Raw genomic sequence first — 22,014 nt, 5'->3', positions numbered from 1 at the left:
ATTTTATCAACACTTCAACTTGCCGCAGAATAATTTGATTGTTTGAGAATTGGTAAGTACTAGAAGTAAGAAGAAGTAAGTATGTGAGGTCATCAGACAGATCGTGTTACAGTCATTTATAAATATTTACATTTCCAAATATGTTTCCTTTAGATTCTTTGCAAATTAGAGTATTGTTCATTTTCTCATGAACTACAATGGACGAGCATGAATATCTCCATTGTTACGTCATAATACCGTACTTGACGTCAAAACTAAAGTGCAAACTGTTTTGCTTTAAAAATGACAGTTGAATTGTGGCACCTAATCAGAAAAATAATGTAAATATAAGAAATGAATTTAATTTTTGAAGATTCATGAGGACATGAACTGCGACGCTTCACGCCGGCATATTTCATGAAGCGCTTCATGTCCTCATGAATCTTCACAAATTAAATTCATTTCTTAAATACTCCTTTCCTATTGCATAAGATACAGGGCGGGGAGCGGCTCGAGCTATCGATCTTGCTTTCAGCCCCACCCTGCATATCTCATACAATAGGAAAATCGTACTCTAAATTATCGTACTGACGAAAAAGCTTTTTTAATATTAAACTAAAGCATTGGATCCATATTACAATTTTCCATGGTATGGTCTTGGGCGATTTGATGTCGTCATTTTAATTTAATCTTAAAGATCCATGTTTATCGTAACAGTTAAAGACAATCCTGAGTTTTATCACGCGTTTTTTATTCGTCGTTTTATTTATTTATATTTGAATCGTTGGCCTTTACTTTTAAACATTTTGGATACAAAACAACAAAACTCCAATTTTTTTTATTATCTAAAATTGCTAAAAGCAGTATCTCACCCTTGAGTAATAAAATCTTAAAATAATTTGACTATTCTCCTAAAACCAAGCAGACACACATGTCTTTTTATTTTTATCTACAAATAGATTCGGTTATAGAACAATTACAAAAAACATTAATAAAAAAAGGTTGTATAACGATAAAAAATATTGATGTGTGCAAGTCGGTTGCCAAATGTAATGCACTTACGCAATTCAGTTTTTTACCGTTACGCTCTGTTTCCAATTTGTGTGTCAAAATAATAATGCACTGTATAAAATATATAGAAGATCAATAGGATATGGAATTCACTTCACGAGTGAGACAGGAATTTTGATTATATTTTCACGAGTGAAAATATCAAAAGATCATCCCACAAGTGAAATAAATTTCATATCCTACTACAAAATATTGCCTACAAATATTGAATTTTCTGTTTATTATCTGTACAATTTCTTCGGTTTTTCTCTTGATATTTTTTAACTAAGTAGTTCTGGTTTAATTGCCTAATTTTACCTCCCCATCTCCTGGATCTGCACTTTATATAAATAAATAAATAGATAAAATAAATAAAATAAAATAAAAAAAAAAAAACCCAGAGTATTCTATACTAATGTACAAAACAAAAAGAGCCATATGAAATCTTACCATGAAACTAAACTAATTTTTAAAAAATAATATCCTTTTTTTGATCTTATCAACTTCAGGTCTGGCGAGCAAAGACTTGATAAATATCTGTGTTCAAAATTATTATATTATTCCAAAGATGTTTCTGACTATGCAGGAAAGATGATTGAACCTTGCAAATTCCACACAAATGATCCGTGATGCATACAGGTTATTGCGAAATCAAGCAATCGACATCCGAAATTAAGAATGGATACCTGCAGGGTTGTGTTACTTTTTCTTTTATTTGGTTTTATCTGCCTTTTTTCCATTACAGACGGTAAGGAAATTCAAACAGTCCAAAATTTATAGTTGACGTTCATTTATCACCAGTTAATAGATAAAGGTTTCTCGTATGAAATTAATCAATCAGTAGTCAACGAATTTATGTTATTAAATGTGACTGAACGTTTCGAGTTTAGTTGTTAATAGGTAAATTGTTTTTAATTACCTATTTATATTAAGAGCTGCTTAGTTATTCCAAGACAACGGAATGCAATATCAAAATGGTCTTAGACGGCTTTAATATGTATAGGAAGATGATTAATCACAAAATCACGAAATACATATTTTCAACTGTTTCATATTGTTAATAGTCAGTTTAAATTGTTAAAAATATAACATTTTTTTGTGATAATCGGGGATCATAAAAGAGTATATATATATATATATATATATATATATATATATATATATATATATATATATATATATATATATATATATATATATATATCTATCTATATATATATCTATATATCTATATATATATATATATATCTATATATCTATATATCTATATATCTATATATATATATATATATATATATATATATATATATATATATACACGTGTGTGTGTGTACTGAATTTGACTTCTGATTATGAAGCTAGAGCTTTCTGGGCACTATCGTTTTAAGTATCCGGTATTTTTATCAAAAATTGCGGCCATGATCAATTAGTGTTTGTTAGGATTCTTTTGACCCATTTAAGTATGATAAAGGATACGAAGGCGGGTAAATGGTATGGTTCATATTTAGTCCACCTTGTTCAATTTTACCTATTCGCGTACCTTTTATTTTGTTGCACTTTTCTTTCATAATTATACATCTCGAAATAAATTGGAAAAAGGTTTTATTGAGCTCATCCAGCAATTCATTTGGTTTATTTTTTGTTTGTGTAACTGTCCCTTCGAGAATGTTTCACCCATATTGAGACGCCACCACTTGCCGGTGGAGAGCTGCAAATTTAGACCTGTACTCGGCACTTAGGTTCTTTGAACAGTGAGGGATCTTTTTCGTGCCAGGACTTACTGCTACACGGACCTCGGTTTATACGGTCTCATCCGAAGGACAGCTCTCCACGTCCCGAAGTGGGATTCGAACCCGCGACGTAAGGAAATACTCCTTATTCTGCGAGTCTAGAGCAAACGCTCTATCCACTTCACTATACGGGCCCACAATTCAGTTGGTTGATCTGGTCATGCTGAGGATATGTGTAAACTTCGGAATAACAAATGTTTTAAAGACGGTAATCTTTCGTAATGAAGGTGAATCAATATTTTCTAAGTTTTTTGATACGCAAGAGTATGCTCTACGTACGAACAATTTCTAGAACGAGGCACGCTATTGACAAACAAGTTGATGAAACAACGAGATCAACAGTCTCCTTTGAAGTCATCATTTTGCAAATTTTATGGTCGACACAATGACCTTGTCAACAAATACAACCTATCATTAAGTCAAATGCTGACTGAAGTTTTCATATTAATTGTTAGGCCATTATTTACACATTGAATTATCTTTTTCCTTCTTTCCCGATCATGACAAGGAGCACACGGCAGGTGTGACCGGTCGGCAGGGAATGCTTACTCCTCCATGGCACCTGATCCCACCTCTGATGTTTTTGTAGGTCTTTGTTTGTTCTGCTCCGGAGTTGTATTGTTTAAACGGAATTTGAGCTTGAATACTGTTCGTTATCTTCATATTTTAGTATAATAATTTCCAAAAGCATGAAGGTATTACTACCCTGTTTGATTTTTAAGTCATCACAAAAAAGTCTGACTCAATCCATGTTTCCTTGAAATATTAAATTTTGAAATCAGAAGCATTACCAATTTGTTTTGAAATTATTTTTTTTAATAAGATAAAATGTTCATTCTCAGAGGATGTATGATACAAAACATTCATGCAAAACTATTTTGTTAAAACAGAATTCCTCAGAAAGCATACTATAATGATTCATTATAATCAGTATTGATAAGTTTAATTGTAATTTAGGTTACGAGACTTGTTACTCTGATAGCCAATGTCCATATTCAAGTTACCATTGCTGCACTGGTACAATATATTGCTGTCCGTGGGGTAGTGTCTGTACAGGGACCATCAACTGTATCAGTATTGAGTAAGATTAAAGCATTTATCACATTATTTCAAACGTATATGTATAATTATTATAATATAAAGCAAGGATATTTGAAATTTTTGATAGTAGAATATTCATGCATGGATCTTATTCAGTAAGACGGATTACGCGTTGATATGGAAAATTCAGTATTTTTGAAAGGAAGTGAACAATCTTTGGAATGAATATCAATCGTCAACAAAGCAATTTATTATACCTCATATAAATAATCACTCGTTAAATAGAATCTGATTGGCCGAGACAGTCACGTGACCATCGTGTTTGCCCTGCAACAAACCTTCGTGTTTCACGATTGTCACAATTCGGCGACTGAGATGGTTACTACTGAGTTAGAATGTTTATGTCATTGATTGATAGTGTCGATTCAAATTTTGAAAATATGAATATTTAGAAAAGTGTTTTCATGGGTTGGTTTGAATGTTATATAGTGTGTAAATCACACTTATTTGTCACGAAGGAATGTATTTTTATGAAGCGCGACTAGTGGTGTAACTTATAGCTGTTACATATATTGTTCTTATCAAATTTTACTTTATTCATTGGAGCTTCTTTATATTTCCTGCACTGTGCTTGATTCGGTGTGATAAACAATTTATTGCATGATAGTGAGGGAGACATGAAGATTTCTTCGCCAATGAAAAATCATATTCCTCGAGGGCAACGCCCGAGGGGAATATGATTTTTCATGGGCGAAGAAATCTTCATGTCTCCCTCACTATCATGCAATAAATGTATATCTCTTCCCTTCGAAGGTCATAACGCTGACTTCAATAAGATAATTAACATTTAATGCATCTTTTTAAATAGCAGTAATTTATATATTAAACTAATCCTTTCGTTATAGCGTAGCAGATATTAAAGTTAGAAGAATTCCAAGTGCCCATTCAAATGGAAGTCGAATGAGTGACCATAGATACTTAAAATTTAATTTTTATATTAATAAAACGAAAAAAGGTCCGGGATATTGGAAACTTAATGTTTCCTATCTCGATAACGAAAAATACAAAAAAAAAGAATATTTATTTAGATATTATTCACAATATAGATTCCTCTTTAAGTCCTATTATGACATGGGAGTTGATCAAAAGAAAGATTTAAAAAAAAATTAGCTTTTTCTATTTATTTTGCAAAAAAAAAAAAAACAAAAAACAAAAAAAAAACCCAACAGTTGAACAAAAGATAAGATCAATAGAACGCGAAATAGAAGATATGGAAGAAGGAAATATTGATAAATTTAATTACAAAAGATTAAAAACTTTAAAGCTGAACAACACGCTTATACGACAAAAATTTAAAATTTAAGTTTAATACGGATTACAAAATTATTGCCTTTGTCTTTGCAAAAAGGTTACAATATATATTGTTTAAGTTAATTAACGAAAATCAAACTGCATACACAAAGGGAAGATATTTCGGCGAAAATGCCAGATTAGTACTTAACGTTTTTGAATACTGTGAAACAGAAAATTCTGATGGCATTTAACTTTTCTTAGACTTTGAAAAAGCATTTGACTCAGTTGAATGAAGCTTTCTTTTTCAAGTCTTACAAAAATTTAATATTGGCAATAGTTTTATGAAGCGGACAAACAGTTTCTATACAAGCCCAATGTTTAAGATGAAAAAAAACGACTGGCTCTCCAAAACTTGCGAAATGGCAAGAGGCATTTGGCAAGGATGTCCCATTTCCACTCTCTTATACCTCTTTGTCGCAGAAATGTTGGCTATGAAGATAAAATGTGATAAAGATATAAAAGGTATAAAAATCAATAATTGCGAAATTAAAAACATACAGCATGCGGACGACTTAACTGTAGCTTTAAAAGACGAAATATCACTCTGGATAAATTACAAGAATTTTGTGAACACGCAGGATGAACTACGCAACATGCGGACGACTTAACTGTAGCTTCAAAAGACGAAATATCAATGAAACGCACTCTGGATAAATTACAAGAATTTTCTGAACATGCAGGATCAAATATAAACATATATAAAACAGAATGCGTTCTGTTATTGGAACTAAAAACATGTACGATGAACTCCACGGTATAAAAATCACGACTAAAGCAGTAAGATGCTTGGGAATTTTCACTGGACACGATAAGGGAGAATGTTACACTAAAAATTGGATGAAAATTTATCACGATATTGAGAAAATTTTTGAACTCTGGAAAAGAAGAAGACTATAATATTATTTTGCAAATCATGTGTAATAAAGACACTTGCTATATCTAAACTTAAACTTAAACTTCAGTACTAAGTCTTCTTGATAATGCTTACATTAAAAAAATTCAACGATTAAATTTTAACTTTATTTGGGATAAAAATGAGAGAATTAAATGTAACACGCTAACAGGTAAAATTTCAAAAGGTGGCCTCTCAATTGTTGATATTGAATGTAAATTAAAAGCTTTAAAAGCGGCTTGGGTACCTAGGTTGTTAAGAAACAAAGGTTTTTTGTACAACATTTTTGATGGCTATTGTAAAAAGTTAAATATTGATACTCTTAACGTATTACATTTCTCCGACAGAAAGATTGGAAATACGGAGAAATTGGAGAAACTACGTATTTTTTTTTTATCGACAAATGTTATGCTCCTTCAAGCATAAACGTAAGCCTTGTAATGTTTTCCGATAAAGTTTTTCAACAGCTTATATGGAACAAATGTAATTTTGTTTATAGAGGAAATACATAATTTAAAAAAAAAAAAAAAAAAAAAAAAAAAAACAACTAAATAACCAGTGGGATTTTGCATGTTAAAGATTTATTCGACGATGATGGAAATTTCAAATCACTGTTAGATTTTTCGGAGTGTATAAAAAAAAGTCAAACTGATTGTGTGATTTAAAATTTTACTTCTGTTTTCAGACCTTTACTAAGAAAATTTGATTTTTCAAATTGTAAGTTTGTGAACATACGCTACAGAAATTATTTTCTCCTACATAGGATATGTGAATGTTCTAGATCAAAGATGCAGCTTTTTGAAAATTTGGTAAACAAAAAATTTTGTAAACCTTGTTATCAAACAGTTTTAAGCAAAGAGTTCAAAGTTGAACCTACTAATGGAAAAATATATTCCATTGTATTGATTGATTGATTGATTGTTGTTTAACGGTCCCTCTCGAGAATTTTTCACTCATATGGAGACGCAACCACTTGCCGGTGGAGAGCTGCAAATTTTGTCCTATACTCGGCACTTAGGCCATTGAGCAGTGAGGGATCTTTTTCGTGCCAGCACCTACTGCGACACGGGACCTCGGTTTATACGGTCTCATCCGAAGGACCGGTCTCCACGTCCCACAGTGGGATTCGAACCCGCGACGTAAGGATCAACTCCTTACTTCGCGACTCTAGAGCAGACGCTCTAACCACTGCGCCACGCGGGCGACTATTCCATTGTAATACTCTTATAAATACCTTTCTATATATTTATTACAAATAACAAGTCCAACAAAATATGTTCGTTTTTTCATCGGTCTAACAATTTCATTGTTGTGCTACATCACATAGGTAATTAGTCGTCGTTCAAAATAGGAGCCACGGAAATAGCCGAAGTTTCAAGAGTTACCGCATATGCTATTTGAAAGATGGCGTCACGGAAGAAATAATGTTTTGTGATAATTAATTTCTGTCTTATAATAATTTTATGATGATTTTTTTCATTCTTTGTTGTTGTCATTTTTATTTAAAAAGCCACAATATTACTTATAAAGAAATTGTTTAATTATATGAGTAAATCTGTTTAAAGGTTTTTAGTGTGAATGTATAACAAAACAGTTATAGACTGGGATTTGGGCAACATATGATTTGTTGGGCCTAAAGGTGAAAATGTTGCCCTTAGCAGATACAATATTCTGAATCACGTTAATTCTTGAACGTTTTTCTACCTTTCTACCTTCAATTCTGAAAAATCTTAATTCTTTTATAAACTATATACTTTTTAAAAATTCTGTTCAAAAGAGTCTGTAAAAGTTTTAAACTTAAGTAAAATTTATATCTTGTTAAACTAAACTTCGCATACATGTTTTTTTTATTGCTTTAATTAGATTGTCTTAATCCAATATTGTCACATTATCTATTGCTTGTAATGTAACTTGTTTTAAATATGTTATATATATATCAATGCTTATTAGCATTTAATAATTTAATTGAAAAAAAACATAGCATTCATTTTTTTAATTCAACGGTTTAATAATTATGTTATCCATATCGAAGCTGTTTGAATCATAAAATCGTTCTGTCTGTCAAGGAATACATTTAAAATAAAGATTAAGGTAGAACAAGGTTTACAAACATTTCAAAATGATTAATTAACATTTGCTTATTAAATAATTTAAAATAAATGGCATGTTTCCATGTTGTAAAATAATGTGCATCCTGTGTTACTTGGAATGATAATCAATTAATCATACACAGCGACTAAACATTATCAGCCATTTTAAGTAGTAAATGGTCACATTTAGCAGGAAATTATCAAATTCTGTAGGATCTTGATAATAGCCCTCAGGAATTTTAATTTTCCTATAAATAAGTTAATTTTGTCGTGGAAATTTCTTTTCAAAGGCGATTATCTCACCTGATCCTTGATGTTCACCTGTAACAAATATACTTTTAAAATTTGTGCATGAGTGATGGTCTACCTCATGGTATACATGTATGTGGATTTTCATTTTTAAAAAAAGTTTTGCGGGGGCCGATTTAGCTTTTTCGAAGTGGCATATTTATCCGGTACAGTGTTGATTTTAGACGGATTTACTAAACCCCTCTATTAGCGAACTGCGGTCGAGGTCTCAAATGAATCTACGCTAAAGAAAAGAGTGCGAAAGTTTTTCTTGTCAGAAGATACAAACACTATTTCACAGATTAGTTATTTTAAACGAATAAAGAAATCAATAAACGAATGGTAATGCATTTTGAAAATTTTAATCTTTTGAAAACCTTAATGCACACAATGTACTCGGATGCGTTAGATTTTTCATTGTCAATGGCAGATTGGTCCAGTCTGCTTACTTAAGAGATGCTAGATTAATTTGGACCATGTTAAATTCGAAACATGGTATGAAGTTTCACAACTCGAAATTTGAAATTTTGTTGAGATGGTTTATTTTGAATTTCATTTTAATCTTAAATTTTTGAAAACATTTTTCATGTAAGTGTCTTTACACTTTGAAAAAATAAATAACAGTTGTGAAGTTAATAAAATCATTCTTTTCTTTGGAACAGGAAATTGGCTAACCACCTTTTGTGTTCTCAGAATCAACTTCTACTCCATGGGGAGAAATAATCATGAACAAAAAATTTTAATTGCTTTACAGAAAAATGACATTTGGAGAGTCAAATTAGCTTCTCTCATTTTGTTAAAAACTTGAGATAGGCCACGAAGATGTGAGACAAAGTCTTGATAGAAAATCCAAATATTGTCAATATAAACTTAAACTGACTTGAAATTCATCTCTCTAAGTACAGCAGGCATGAGTGTTTGAAAGGAAATGGATGAATGTTTCAAACCGAATGGAATACTTTTCCATTAATACACATTATCCTGTGCAATAAAAGCTGCATTGTGTTTGAAGCATGGGCTCATTTGGACTTGCCAGAAGACAGACTGAAAAATCTAAGATGATAAAAAACTTGGTTTTTGTGCCCCCCAGTTGCATCAAACAGAGGAAGAGGAAAGGACATTGGGACTGTGAAATTTTCAAGATCTCTGTAATCGCAAGGAAGTCTCAACTGCCCATTCTTTCTTACCATAACAGGCAAATGCCACTCAGGGTTCGAAAATTCAATTATATAATTTTGTAGCATTTTATGTACTTTTTTTTTATTTCTTTTGACATCTGAATGGATGCTCTGTAAAACTGTTTCCTAACTGGTTTTGAACCAGGCAAATTTTTAATATTGTCTATACAATGTGGTTTTGCCTAGTTCAGACAAGTCTGTGGAGAATATATTTCGATTAGCATGCAGGAATTTATCTAATTTGCAACCTTTGATCAGCAGTTAAATCAGACTCTGACAGATCTTAGTAAAGTTTTGAATTGCCTTTCGAGCTATCTGACTGTGTTAAAACAATTCTGTATGAAGGTGAAGCACTGTCTGAATCAAGAGAAATAATCCTCTATAGTAGCCAATACCTGATTGGATCTTATTCGCACATCATTGAATGCAATATTAAAAGCTTGCAAACATGTTTTTCTTCTGTTCATTTTCATTTATCACTTAGAAGCTGTAATGTTATACTTTTCTTGAGAGAGATAATGGTGGTTCTAATAAGCACTTGATCGAATTTCTACATCTAGAAATATGACAGCAACTGTCATCTCTGATTGCTGAGAAATGGTAACAGATTTGGTTGAGCAAGTTTACCCTGTACTTGTTAAAATTTGACACACCTATTGGTTGCTAATGGTTAGTGTGTTGCCAGTATGCCCACCCAGAGACAGGGTTAGGGTTAGGGACAGGTGCACATTCCTGGCGAGAGTTGTTATTATTAAACTTTGTTGCATTGAAAGAAATCTCGGAAGACAAATTTACTTAAATATACCTCCACAATAAGAAGACCTATTAAAACAGGACTCGCCCCCGAATTTTAATCATGATTCATTTTGTCTGGGTATTCCGTCATCTCTGGACCTCTGATTATGAGGGGGTCTGAAACTGCATTCACCACTGAGCCTGATGCTTGTTTTATAATTCCTGTAACGCAATGGCCATTGCTGCATGTTACTCATCAACAGATGCTGAGGGTGTGTCCTCATTGACAGTAACATTTAGCCTTCAGTTAGAATTGCTTGTTCCCTCCACTGTTCCAAGGTTTGGGGTCTCTGTCGTAAAAAATTTACAGTCTTCAGAGTAAGCCATCTTTTTCTAAATTTGTTACATTACTTTCTCCATGACTGAATAGGTGGTTAATTTCCTCACTCACTCCTCTACTCCATCACTTGGTTGCTATAGAAATCGGAGTAAATTAATGTTTGTAGAGGGGAAGAAGGTTTAAAATGGTTAAAGAAAGTTAGTTTAAAGGTTATCAAAGATACTTTCTTTGCTGGGTCCATGAAAATAAACCACTGGAGGGCAATACCAGTAAAATAAATTGAAGCATCTTTATGGCTCTCAGAGATGGAATACTAGTGAAATGGAAGTAAGCCATGAACGCCCTCCGCCATTCTGATCCTTTTCAATCATATTTGGGAAGCAGTTGAGCTGGGAAACGGGGAAACACATTTTAGATCTTTGAGGGTTGGCTAGCAGGGCTGCGGAGGAGGTGCAGGGGTCAGGGTTGGCCGGTCCTCAACAGTTACCACTTGTATATTGTTTTACTCATGATTGCCATTTGCATTTGTTGGTTGGTTATTTAACTCAGCGTTTCCGAGTTTTTCTGTAAGTTCTCGAATACATTTATTTTTTCCTGTAATTGTCCTTTAGTGGCAATACGTTCACTGGTTTGATTTTTCAAAGTAGTATTTAATTGTTCTACTTTTTGGGTCTTCTCTTTAACAGTCGTGTTCACTCTTGCTACTGCCTCTTCAAGTTTTTCCAGGTTGTTGTTCTGAGAATAAGAAGAAATGTCTAAAAATATTCATCTTTCTAGCCATCTTTGTTGAATATGTAACTCTCATTGGCGTGTGAGAGGTAAAGATCATTTTTTTTTTGTCTTTAACAGTGATATCTCCCTTTTGATTTCTTTAGCGTAAGGCGATTCTTATCCTACTGCCTAGCAGTTTAGCAGTTGATAAGAGAAAATAAGCTGAATTTGAAGAAAACAAAGATTAATAAATGTCAAAACGCCCGTGCGGTTTTGTTGCATTTTGAAAAGTGACCTACATAGGAATGCGTATCCCTAATTGCAAAAGCTCCGATATATTAAATTTACAAATCAATTTGCGTCTTATAATACTAATCAGTCTGTTATCTTAAAGTTTTAAAATTCGATGCACAAATGTTGTCATGCCATGTACCCTTCATAATATATAATTACTGACCTAATCATTGAGTAACAGATTAACCACATAATGTCTTTAGCAAGACTTACTCCCTAGGCTATGGGCTTTAAGCATATAAAATGTTATCATGGATACTTACTTTTTCACCTGAGTAAATAACCAAAAAGATTTAATGAAAAGAAATAGACTTATCATGAACTATAGATGACATGAACATAAAAGAAAACTATTTTCCAAAAGATTACAAAGTGTAAATATTTTATCCCAAATGTCAAATGTCACATTCCAAAAATACAATAAAATACGGTTAAGCTACTAGTATGTAGGTTTTCTAAAAAGAACAGATATTTAATTAAATTTATCTAATTTCTAAAAATAACTTTATTACTGATAAAATTACATTTAGAAAAATAAAATACTGTTCTAAAACAAAGTTTTCCTCATGACAAAATGATTACTTTGATTATCATATCCATTTTTAACACGCGTGATTCCTAAGTTTTAAACAAGGCTAACTCTTCCATTGCAAATTGTTAAACATAACTAATGTAATGGAGTTTGTTAGAATATTACCTTGTACTAAATTAAATTAAAGCTGCATTTGTACAAATAAGTATTAACTTCTTTTCTTCCAGCTTTAAATTCTACAAGAATTCAGTAAAAAAGCGAACAAACAAAGTAAAACAGATTATGTTTCATGCACGTATGAAACAGCAATGAATTAACGAATTCACGAAGAACCTTTATTTGACAACAAATTAATTTCAAAAATGCAATGAAGATATAAGACTTACAAGAATAATAAATGAAACATCTGACTTTAAAATCAGTTTAATATCCAGATTTATTCTGTCTGACGATCTATATGCATTTTTTTTATTTATCAGTCATACAATCTATTGAATGACTGATTGATTGATGGTGTATTGTTTTACCTCCCTTTCGAGAATTTTTCACTCATATAGAGACGTTACCATACACCGTGAAAGGGTTTCAAATTTTGACCTTTACTCGGCACTCAGGGCCATTGGGCAGTAAGGGGTTTTTATCGCGCAAACGATACCGTGACACGGGTCCTCTCTTTTTAAGGTCTCACCGAGAGCTTGGCGATGGAGCAATTGCTTCTTATTTTTATTAACTTAGCTAAGTCACGGCCGGGGCTTGAACCCACGACTTTCCAATCCCTGAGCGAGCGCTCTAACAACTGAGCTACCGTAACGTACAATAAACAATTTAAATAAGCCACTATAAGCAAAGGGCTCTAACTACATGTAACTAGCTGGTAGTTTCTCCTTGTTCCTATATATAGGAAACTAAAACATGGAGAAAATTGCAATGCTTGAAAGGACACCCAGAATAACGATTTGCAATAAAAGTAAAATACTTTGCATGTTGCAGACATTACAATGATGACAAATTGTTTTATATGTACACCTATAAAATGGCCTTTTTCATATTATTAATTGTTTTAGTAATGACATTGCAGAAAATTCATATTCAAATGGTAATAAGGTGTTTGTAATTAGTGTTTTGACACCACCACCACCCACCTCACCTCCCATCCTCCTTTGATAAAACAAAGCAAAATAAAATACAAAAGCAATGAGAAAACATACCAAAAAATAAGAAATAGATAAAGAAAAAAAATTGTCAAGGAAATAATGTAAACATATTTATTAGATAGACGTAGATATGTATGGTAAGATGTGATTTTAAATTATGATTATTTTCAGGACAATTGTTGGTCCTATTGTCGGGGGTGTGGTCTTTATCGTTAGCTGCGTTATCTGCATTATTTGCTGTAGTAAGTATATTTCTGAATGTGTATACGAGGGGTGATCAAAAAGTTCGCGAACTATCTCTATATTTACAAAATCACAATTCAGATCAGAATGAAATTTGGCACACATAAAGTCATACATATATTCTATAAATAGCAGGTGTTATATAATGTTTTGCTCCGTGTTTGTGACGTCACAAAGTGAAAATGACGTCAATATGTAGGTGACGTGACAAAAAATGGTTGACTCAGTCGTACTCGAGCAACAAACGGCTGTGAAGTTAAACGTATATCTTAGAAATTCCTTTGCAGTAGAATATGATAATTTGTACAAGGTTTATGAAGACAAAAGACTTACCAGAGGTTCAATCATTAATTGGATTGATTGTTTTAGTGGAGGCAGGGAGATGGTTAAAAATGATGTTTGTTCTGTTTCCCAGCGAAAGCAAGCCGGGGAAAAGATGAGTCCTCAGCTGAGTAATTTGTTATGAAAGATCGCCAAGTTACGATTAGAGAAATAGTTGAATATCTTAACAATAATATAATTATTAAATCCCTAAAATATCGTTTACTTTAGCCTTTAAACATATGAGATATGATTAAAAACAAGTTCGTCCATACTTTATCCACATTGAATAAACGACGTTCTCGAGACAGAGGACTCGGGTTTTGATGACCACCATGCTAATTCTGGGAAGGGATGTCCTTATCCACCCATTCTATTGCCGAGATTTGGCCATTTCTGACAGATGTACTGTTCTTGTTATAAAAAATAACTTGCATGGTAAGAAATATAAGACTCGGAACAATCGTTTAGCTTCTGTGAACAGAACGCCACGGAGCATGTCACGTGACCGCCTAGATCACGTGATTCGTACATGAGCAGAACAATGGCAGATGTGCATTATAATCGGAGAGGACTACTTTAAAAAATAATGAGCACTGAAACCTCATTTTATATCTTTTAAGGAAGTAATTCAATTAGTTCGCGAACTTTTTGATCACCCCTCGTATATTATAAATATGATCGTCTGAAATCTACAGGCCTGCAACATTATAAAAAAGACAAGACTTAGGCAGTAAAACAAAGGCAAACGGGCTTAAACATACCAATATTTGAAATAGATTCAGTTGTTCATATTAAGAAAGAAGATATTGCAATGTTCAGATTGTTCTTTAAAATTTACAACTAATTTAAAAAGATGAATGGCATGATATGTCTGAAATGTAAAGTCAACTTTCTGAAATGAAGATATCCTAAAGAACCCTTATTTTGTATTTCAATATTTGAAAGTTATGCACAATTTAAGAACAATACTCCTTTACTTAGCATTGCCCCTCTCTGATGATCTTTCTTTTTTTTAACCAGATCGTCGAAGGCGCCAGGTGCCGCCACCAGCTGTTGTTTACGGACAACAACAACAACAAGTACATATAGGATTGCATCAAAATGAACAGCCTCAGGCTTACGGACAACAAGCATCAGGTGGACAAACTCAGGCTTATGGACAACCTCAAGCTTACCGACAAGGTTATGGACAAAAACAGACATATGGACAAGGTTTCGGTTCACCTGGTGCGTTGCCACAAGATACAACCGATAACAGACTGAAGCTATAGATAGAAGGAAAAAGAAAAACTATATATGTTTACTGACTTAAAACAACACCAATCCTTGTTATCATCATATGCATCGATAACCTCAAACATGAGCAAGAAATTCACTTCTCCCGTCAAACACTTCCAGTTTCCATATGTCGAACCACTGTGCTATTTCGTAAGTGCTAATGTAGGCCGTTAATGTATCATCTTACTTTAATCTTTGCACCAAAGCTATATTATCTTTCTTTAAATGTCAATGCAATTCTCACATCAAACTCAAAACACAGTCGCCGGTGAAAAACTCTGTAGCATATATCCAATATTTCACTTTGATACCTGTTAATTTTATTTCAAATTAAAGTTTTCTTTTTAATGTGAAATTTTCGATTTTTTCTATTGCACTCATGCATCGTGTCATAATCTAATACTTTTATTCTAATCCGAGGATTTTTTTTTTTTTTCAGTATAAATATGAATGAGTCGACTGAATCTTACACTGATTTTGTACAGTTAACCCGTTTAACGATTGCAAAGTATTTTACTCACATTTTCATTTTTTGCACGAATAAATTTATAAATAGATTGTACATGTATGTAGATCATTGATGTATGTCGGAAAATAAAATTTACCTCTTGGTTGGTGGTGAATTACTTCATTTATTTCAAAAGAATAACTTGAATTTTTATGCTTTTGTTGTCATGTTAATGGTTGCCTATAACCAGGAATAACTGTGGATGAACTCTACTAACTTTACTAACATTTTCAATATAACATAATCAATATTTTATATAATATGTCATTGAAAAAATGCTGTCATAAGAATAGTGGAGAAAAACTTCTGTGCATGTTTGCAGGACAAAAATTAAGACAGCGTAATGAAGTATTGACTGTACGGGGGCTACTTCTGCTTCTTGTAGACGTCTTCCTCTCCTTGTTGGGAGCCTGCAGACACAAGATTTCTTCAAGTTTAGAAAATAAAATAAAATGCTTAATTTACCAGAATGGGAAAAAAGGTGAATTTGTCGTTCAAATTAAAAAGCTTTTGCTGCAGCGAAATTTCTCTGCGACAGATTGTAGGAACTGCAAAATCATAGCCTCTACGGATGAAGTTTCTAAGCAAAAAGAGATGAAAATCAGTGCTGGATTGAGCCATTAACTCTCTTTCTAGAATTTCGAATATTCTATACGATGGCAGGGAACACGAACAAAACGAACCCTAAGAACTTTTTAAGTTTGAAAGGAAAGAAATCTCTTGGTAAGAAGGAAAGGGTTAGAAAACTAAAACGATATTTTGTTTTTGTTTTTGTTTTTTTGTTTTTTTGTTTTTTTTTTTTTTTGTTTTATTATTATTATTATTTTTTTTTTGCATGAAGCAACGCGTTAAAAACACTTTTTTCTGTTATTAGCTTACGGAACAATGAAGTTTGTATGATCAGTGAGAAAAGTAACAAAGACAGGAGAGATGTTAACGAGTTCTAACTTCTCACTAAAGATAATGCATTTCTGAGCATGATCAAACAACAACAATAACAACAATAATTATATAAGTTTGTGAACATTACATGCTGAATGACGTAATATGCATATAAAGTATCCAAGCTGCCAAAACTTTACCACATTATGAACCATTAATAATCCTAACTTGAAGAATTATCAAGACACTGGAATACAAATGTATTAATTTTGTATAGATCACAGCTGGACATAATAATAGCTATAGTTACACTTCGGACTAAAGCATGTTTACATTTTTAAATTTTGGGACATTTGCTTTCGTAAATTGGCAAAACTGTAGGAACATTTACATATTAGCGGATATTTCCGGGTTTTTTTCATTAGGAAGGTTATTTTAAGCAGAAACTAAAACAGTCAGTACATTCAATCTATTCTGGGGCCCTAACCCAACTCTTGATGAAGATAAAAGCAGAAACGTAGCTACAGTAACTTCATTCAATCTATCTGGGGTCGTAAACCTTGATGGAGATAAAGGCAGAAACTACGGCCACTTCATTCAATCTACCTTGGGGTACTAACCTTAACCATCGATGGAGATAAAAGCAGAAACTACAGTAACGTAATGCTTTCCTGGGGTCTTAATCCTAACCCTTGACTGAGGTAAAAGCAGAAAATACAGTTACTTCGTAGGGTTCTAACCCCCTGATATAGATAAAAGCAGACACTAATTTAGTTACTATTTTTAATCTCTTATCAGTCTTATGGAGTTCTCCTGAAATAAAAGTTTGGATATTGTTTTACCGATAAAAAATATTCTATTTTCAAGCTTGTTAACCTTGTTAACCGATGTAAATCATTTACGGTACCAATTTTGATGCACCAGATGCGCATTTCAACAAATTATGTCTCTTCAATGATGCTCATGCCGAAACGTTGGAAATCAGAAATATTTAAATAAAAAAAAAACTTTAAAGAGCTTAAAAAGAGGGATGCCAAAGACTGGAGCCAAATACGTCTAAGGATTAGAGCTATGCATGAGGGAGATAATCCTTAATTTTGAAATAAATTCCTAAATTTTACCACAGCAATAAAATATATATCCGTACTTTCAAACTAGTACCAAAATACAGTAAAACTTGTCTAATCCGGACACCTCCGGTTCCGAAAAAGTTTGCCGGATTAGACAACATTCCGGATTAGACATTTTAAACAAAGGAATTTACTGAAAAGGACTTAAAATTTACATCGTATTAGACAAGATTATGGATTGTACAACTCCGGATTAGACAAGTTTCACTGCACTTAGCTACTGGGCTGTAGAGACCCTCGGGGACAAACAGTCCTCCAGCCGAGGCCTCGACCCAGGGGTCATAATGTAAATCATATACGGTACCGATTCTGATTCACCAGATGCGCATTTCGACAAATTATGTCTCTTCAGTGATACTCATGCCGAAACTTTGGAAATCCCAAATATTTAAATAAAAAAAAATGTCAGTTGGCAATCAAATCTTCGAGAAAAAAGGTCAGGAAATTCTTTACAAGACTTATTAAACTTACTGACTTCATTTCTAAGACCGTTTTAGTTGTTTCAGTTGAAGAGTGAAAGCTATTACTAGTACCTAGATGAATAGACCGAATAAAGTTGTATAATAGGAGTGCTTGATGTCACTCACGGGAATCCATAACAAGGACGACTTATTTGATTATCCAAATTGACTATAGCGCCTCCATAGTGATTCCAATACATTTCAATGTATTCCTGATTAAGGCCTTTCCCGTCACGCATTTTGTTTTAATGTTCTAATGTTACGCTCAGTAGTTTTAGTCTTAACAATAATAAAAAAAAATAACAGTCATCGCACACCGCAACTCTGCCCTCTCTCGTTTGAAATATCATCTTTTAGCAAGTTAGCTTTTGAATGATCATGCTTGAAATACTGTGTTTGTAATAGATTTGTCGACTGTCTTTTCATCTCCAAAAGAACCACGGAGAGATTCTCTAATTTACCCATTATCAGTTGTATTCACATACTATTTACATATTGACAGATTAGTGCAAAATAAGCCTCGGTAAGACTTTAGCAACAAGCAGTATCTACCTTGTTTGACAATATGTCCTCTTATTTCATTATCTTCGATTTATTTCAATTTATTCTAAATATTGTCCATGTATTGTTCGAAAAAAAAAGCAAAAAAAAGTTATGCGTCTTTTAGTGTCATGAAATTGGCCGGAGACTATTCATTGCTATCGCTTTTATATCTATATAAAAATATGTTTTGCGGTATTGATGAATAAAAGCCCAAATTTTAATTACAAATGTACATGTAATTACCATAATATTACGTAAATGGTAATTCAGATATTGATCATAATACTTAAATATCTTTTTTTCTTAAATAATACTTATTTTCAATAAAGCAATAAATGAGAAATGAAATATACCATGATATGCAAGGCATTCCTAATAGGGGAGAGGGGAAACAAGTTTTAAAGGGGGCGTCCACTCTAGAATTGGAAAGCTGACTATAGAGTGCAATTTCAATGAGGTAAGTCTTAATATTTAGTCAGTTTTCCGGGGGGATTCTTCTCTGGAGTCAGCTTTCCAGGGGGATTTTAAAGGGGAGGAGATCCTACTTTACTAGACCGGTATTCAAATTTTACAAGTTTTGGTAAAACAAAAAAACAGGTCCTGTGCATATTCTAATGATCATTTCAGGGTCGTAATTTACGAAAGCCGGATAGGCTCATTTTTGACAAGATAAAAAAAAATTAACTCGTTATAACGAGACAGTTATCTCTTTATAACGAGTTAGTATCTCGTTATCATGAGTTAGTATCTCGTTATAACGAGATAATTATCTCGTTATAACGAGTAAGTTATTTCGTTATAACGAGTTAGTATCTCGTTATAACAAGTTAGTAATCTCGTTATAGTATGACGAGATAACTAACTCGTTATAACGAGATACTAACTCGTTATAACAAGATACTAACTCGTTATAACGAGATACTAACTCGTTATAACAAGATACTAACTCGTTATAACGAGATACTAACTCGTTATAACGAGATACTTACTCGTTATAACTCAACAAATCTTTATATAGCTTATAAGCAGAACATCCGTCAAAGAGATTGGCAGTGATCGAAGAAATATCAAAATTTTATTCTGTAAGGAAAATAACATGTGATTACTGGTTGTCTTTATGTATAAATATTTAAGATATCTTTTATTATCAAAATACTCACGTAATGCACATGTGAAAGGTAATCGAAATTTTATTTTTGTTTGAAAAAGCATTTTTAAATTTTTAAAGTATATATACCAGAATTTCACAATCATGTATACAACGTAAACCAAAGTGAAAATTAAAAAAAACTATATAAGAAGTCATTTAACTTACAATGAGTAGCTCAACATGCTCTATGCAAAAAATACTAATATCTTCTTCTAGTTCAGTTGACAAAAGATTTCATTTTTTTAAAAAAATGCAGCAAAAATGTGTCAATGACCCAATGCCTTACACCAAGGAAAAACCCACTGCAAATTAACTAATAATAAAACAAGAAAACCGTCAGCAATCACTTGGTACTATTTGAATGCATAAAAATTAAGTATAGGTTGTGTTAGATTCCTTTTTAAAGCTCTCTAATGCAAGCGAAGCTGAAAATTCTGATCGATAAGTTTTTTTCATAAACTTTTCTGTGGTAAATGACATTCACTACCCGTTAGGTACTCCATCGAGGCGTCAAAAATTAACACGACATTCTATCGACAGACAGCTTTCATATTATAATATAGCGCTTATGCATTCAAACATGTCGTACAAAATTAATTGTCTGCTCTGTGGGTCTTTTATTTGGGTAATTCTGAGCATTGAAGCCAATAATAGTTATATATTACTGGCATTTCGTCATGGTTCATTACATGTCTTTCTTTTCAGTCGGATTGATTCTTTTTCTATTAAATTTATTCAAAGATTCGTCCATAGCTCCGACATATTATTATCATCGTAAATGTAACAGATACATGATTACCTACTTTAGGATATTAGATCGGTCGCTTGAAGCATTTGTTCAGTGAACATGAAACTCCAGAAAAGAAAATGTCAGTAACGCCATGATGAGAATATTGTAAAAGTTGATGAGTTTGTTTATCTTGGTATGTTTTTTGAAAAAAAGAAAATCCTTAAATACTGGCTAAACCTAAGAAATAATGATAATTGCATTCTTAAGACATGATTGTATAAGCAGTACTATAATTAATATTGTACATCAGGAAATCTTTGATGAATATATGCAAAACAGAATGTCAGGTCTAGGTTAATCAGCAAAATGTCTTATTTACAAATACCTTGTTGATAATTTTACCCTCTAAAATTACTTAAGTAAATCAACACATTTAAAATATAAAGTACCGATTACCAGATTAAGACTATCTGCTTATAGCTTAATGTTTGAACAAGGAATATATAACAATTGTGAGAAATAAAATAGAATGTGTAATCTTTGTGAAATATGGGACATAAAAGATGAATTACATTTTGTTTAAAATGTCCACATTATAATACATTAATACAAAAATACATACAAAGCTACTTCTCCTGAAGACCAAGTGTCTCCAAATTAGTACAATTACTTAGTACACAGAATGTGAAAGAAATATGTAATCTAGGAAATTTTTTGCAATAAGCGAATGCAACAAGAACACAATGTAAATATTATATTATATATATTCATCATCATCATCATTATATGTAATAAAAGGCATATGATTGTAAATATTGTCTATGAGATGTATTTCTCTTGACTTAAATAAATAAAACTGAAACTCGCTATAATTAATATTAACAAACATTCAGTAATACTTTTATGACACATAAAAGAAGTTTTTTTTTTTAAACTCAGAAATGCAACTTGTAGATGGTATATTTCTTTCCATCAGAAATAAAAAAATTTTCATATGATTGATTGAAAGACATTAAAATGGCTCCAGGATAGTCCATGATAAGACATCGACTAGTACTTCCATCAGGCAGAATTTGGAAAAGTCCGCCATTTTCTAAATGTCTATTTGCCGGTTGTCCACACTGTTGACAATGACTTTGAACATAACTTTTACATCTGTTGTGGAGAGCACCGTATTTCGATACAGAATATGAATCAGGATTCGAATTCAATCCATAACTGTAACCATACTGTCGGTTCATACATTGACATTTAGCATAAAAGTACATTTTTGTATTGGCAGCTCACATTTTTCCAATACACTGCATAAATGTTATTTAGTGGATCAAATGACAAAAA

The 22,014-nt window shown here is 32.4% G+C and overlaps 1 long non-coding RNA gene across 1 annotated transcript; it reads left to right on the top strand.

The window, feature by feature from the left end:
* The first annotated feature begins 1,706 nt into the window (after positions 1 to 1,706).
* On the top strand, positions 1,707 to 13,648 carry LOC133189080 (uncharacterized). Its single transcript, XR_009721401.1, has 3 exons — positions 1,707 to 1,777; positions 3,777 to 3,900; positions 13,599 to 13,648. It is a non-coding gene; the product is annotated as an uncharacterized LOC133189080 (long non-coding RNA).
* The last annotated feature ends 8,366 nt before the right edge of the window (positions 13,649 to 22,014 follow it).

Source organism: Saccostrea echinata, unplaced genomic scaffold (genome assembly GCF_033153115.1).
Source record: "Saccostrea echinata isolate AGI-Se365-2 ecotype Australia unplaced genomic scaffold, CSIRO_AGI_Sech_v1 ptg000016l, whole genome shotgun sequence".
Classification (NCBI taxonomy): Eukaryota; Metazoa; Mollusca; class Bivalvia; order Ostreida; family Ostreidae; genus Saccostrea; species Saccostrea echinata.
This window is presented reverse-complemented; position numbering and strand designations above follow the sequence as displayed.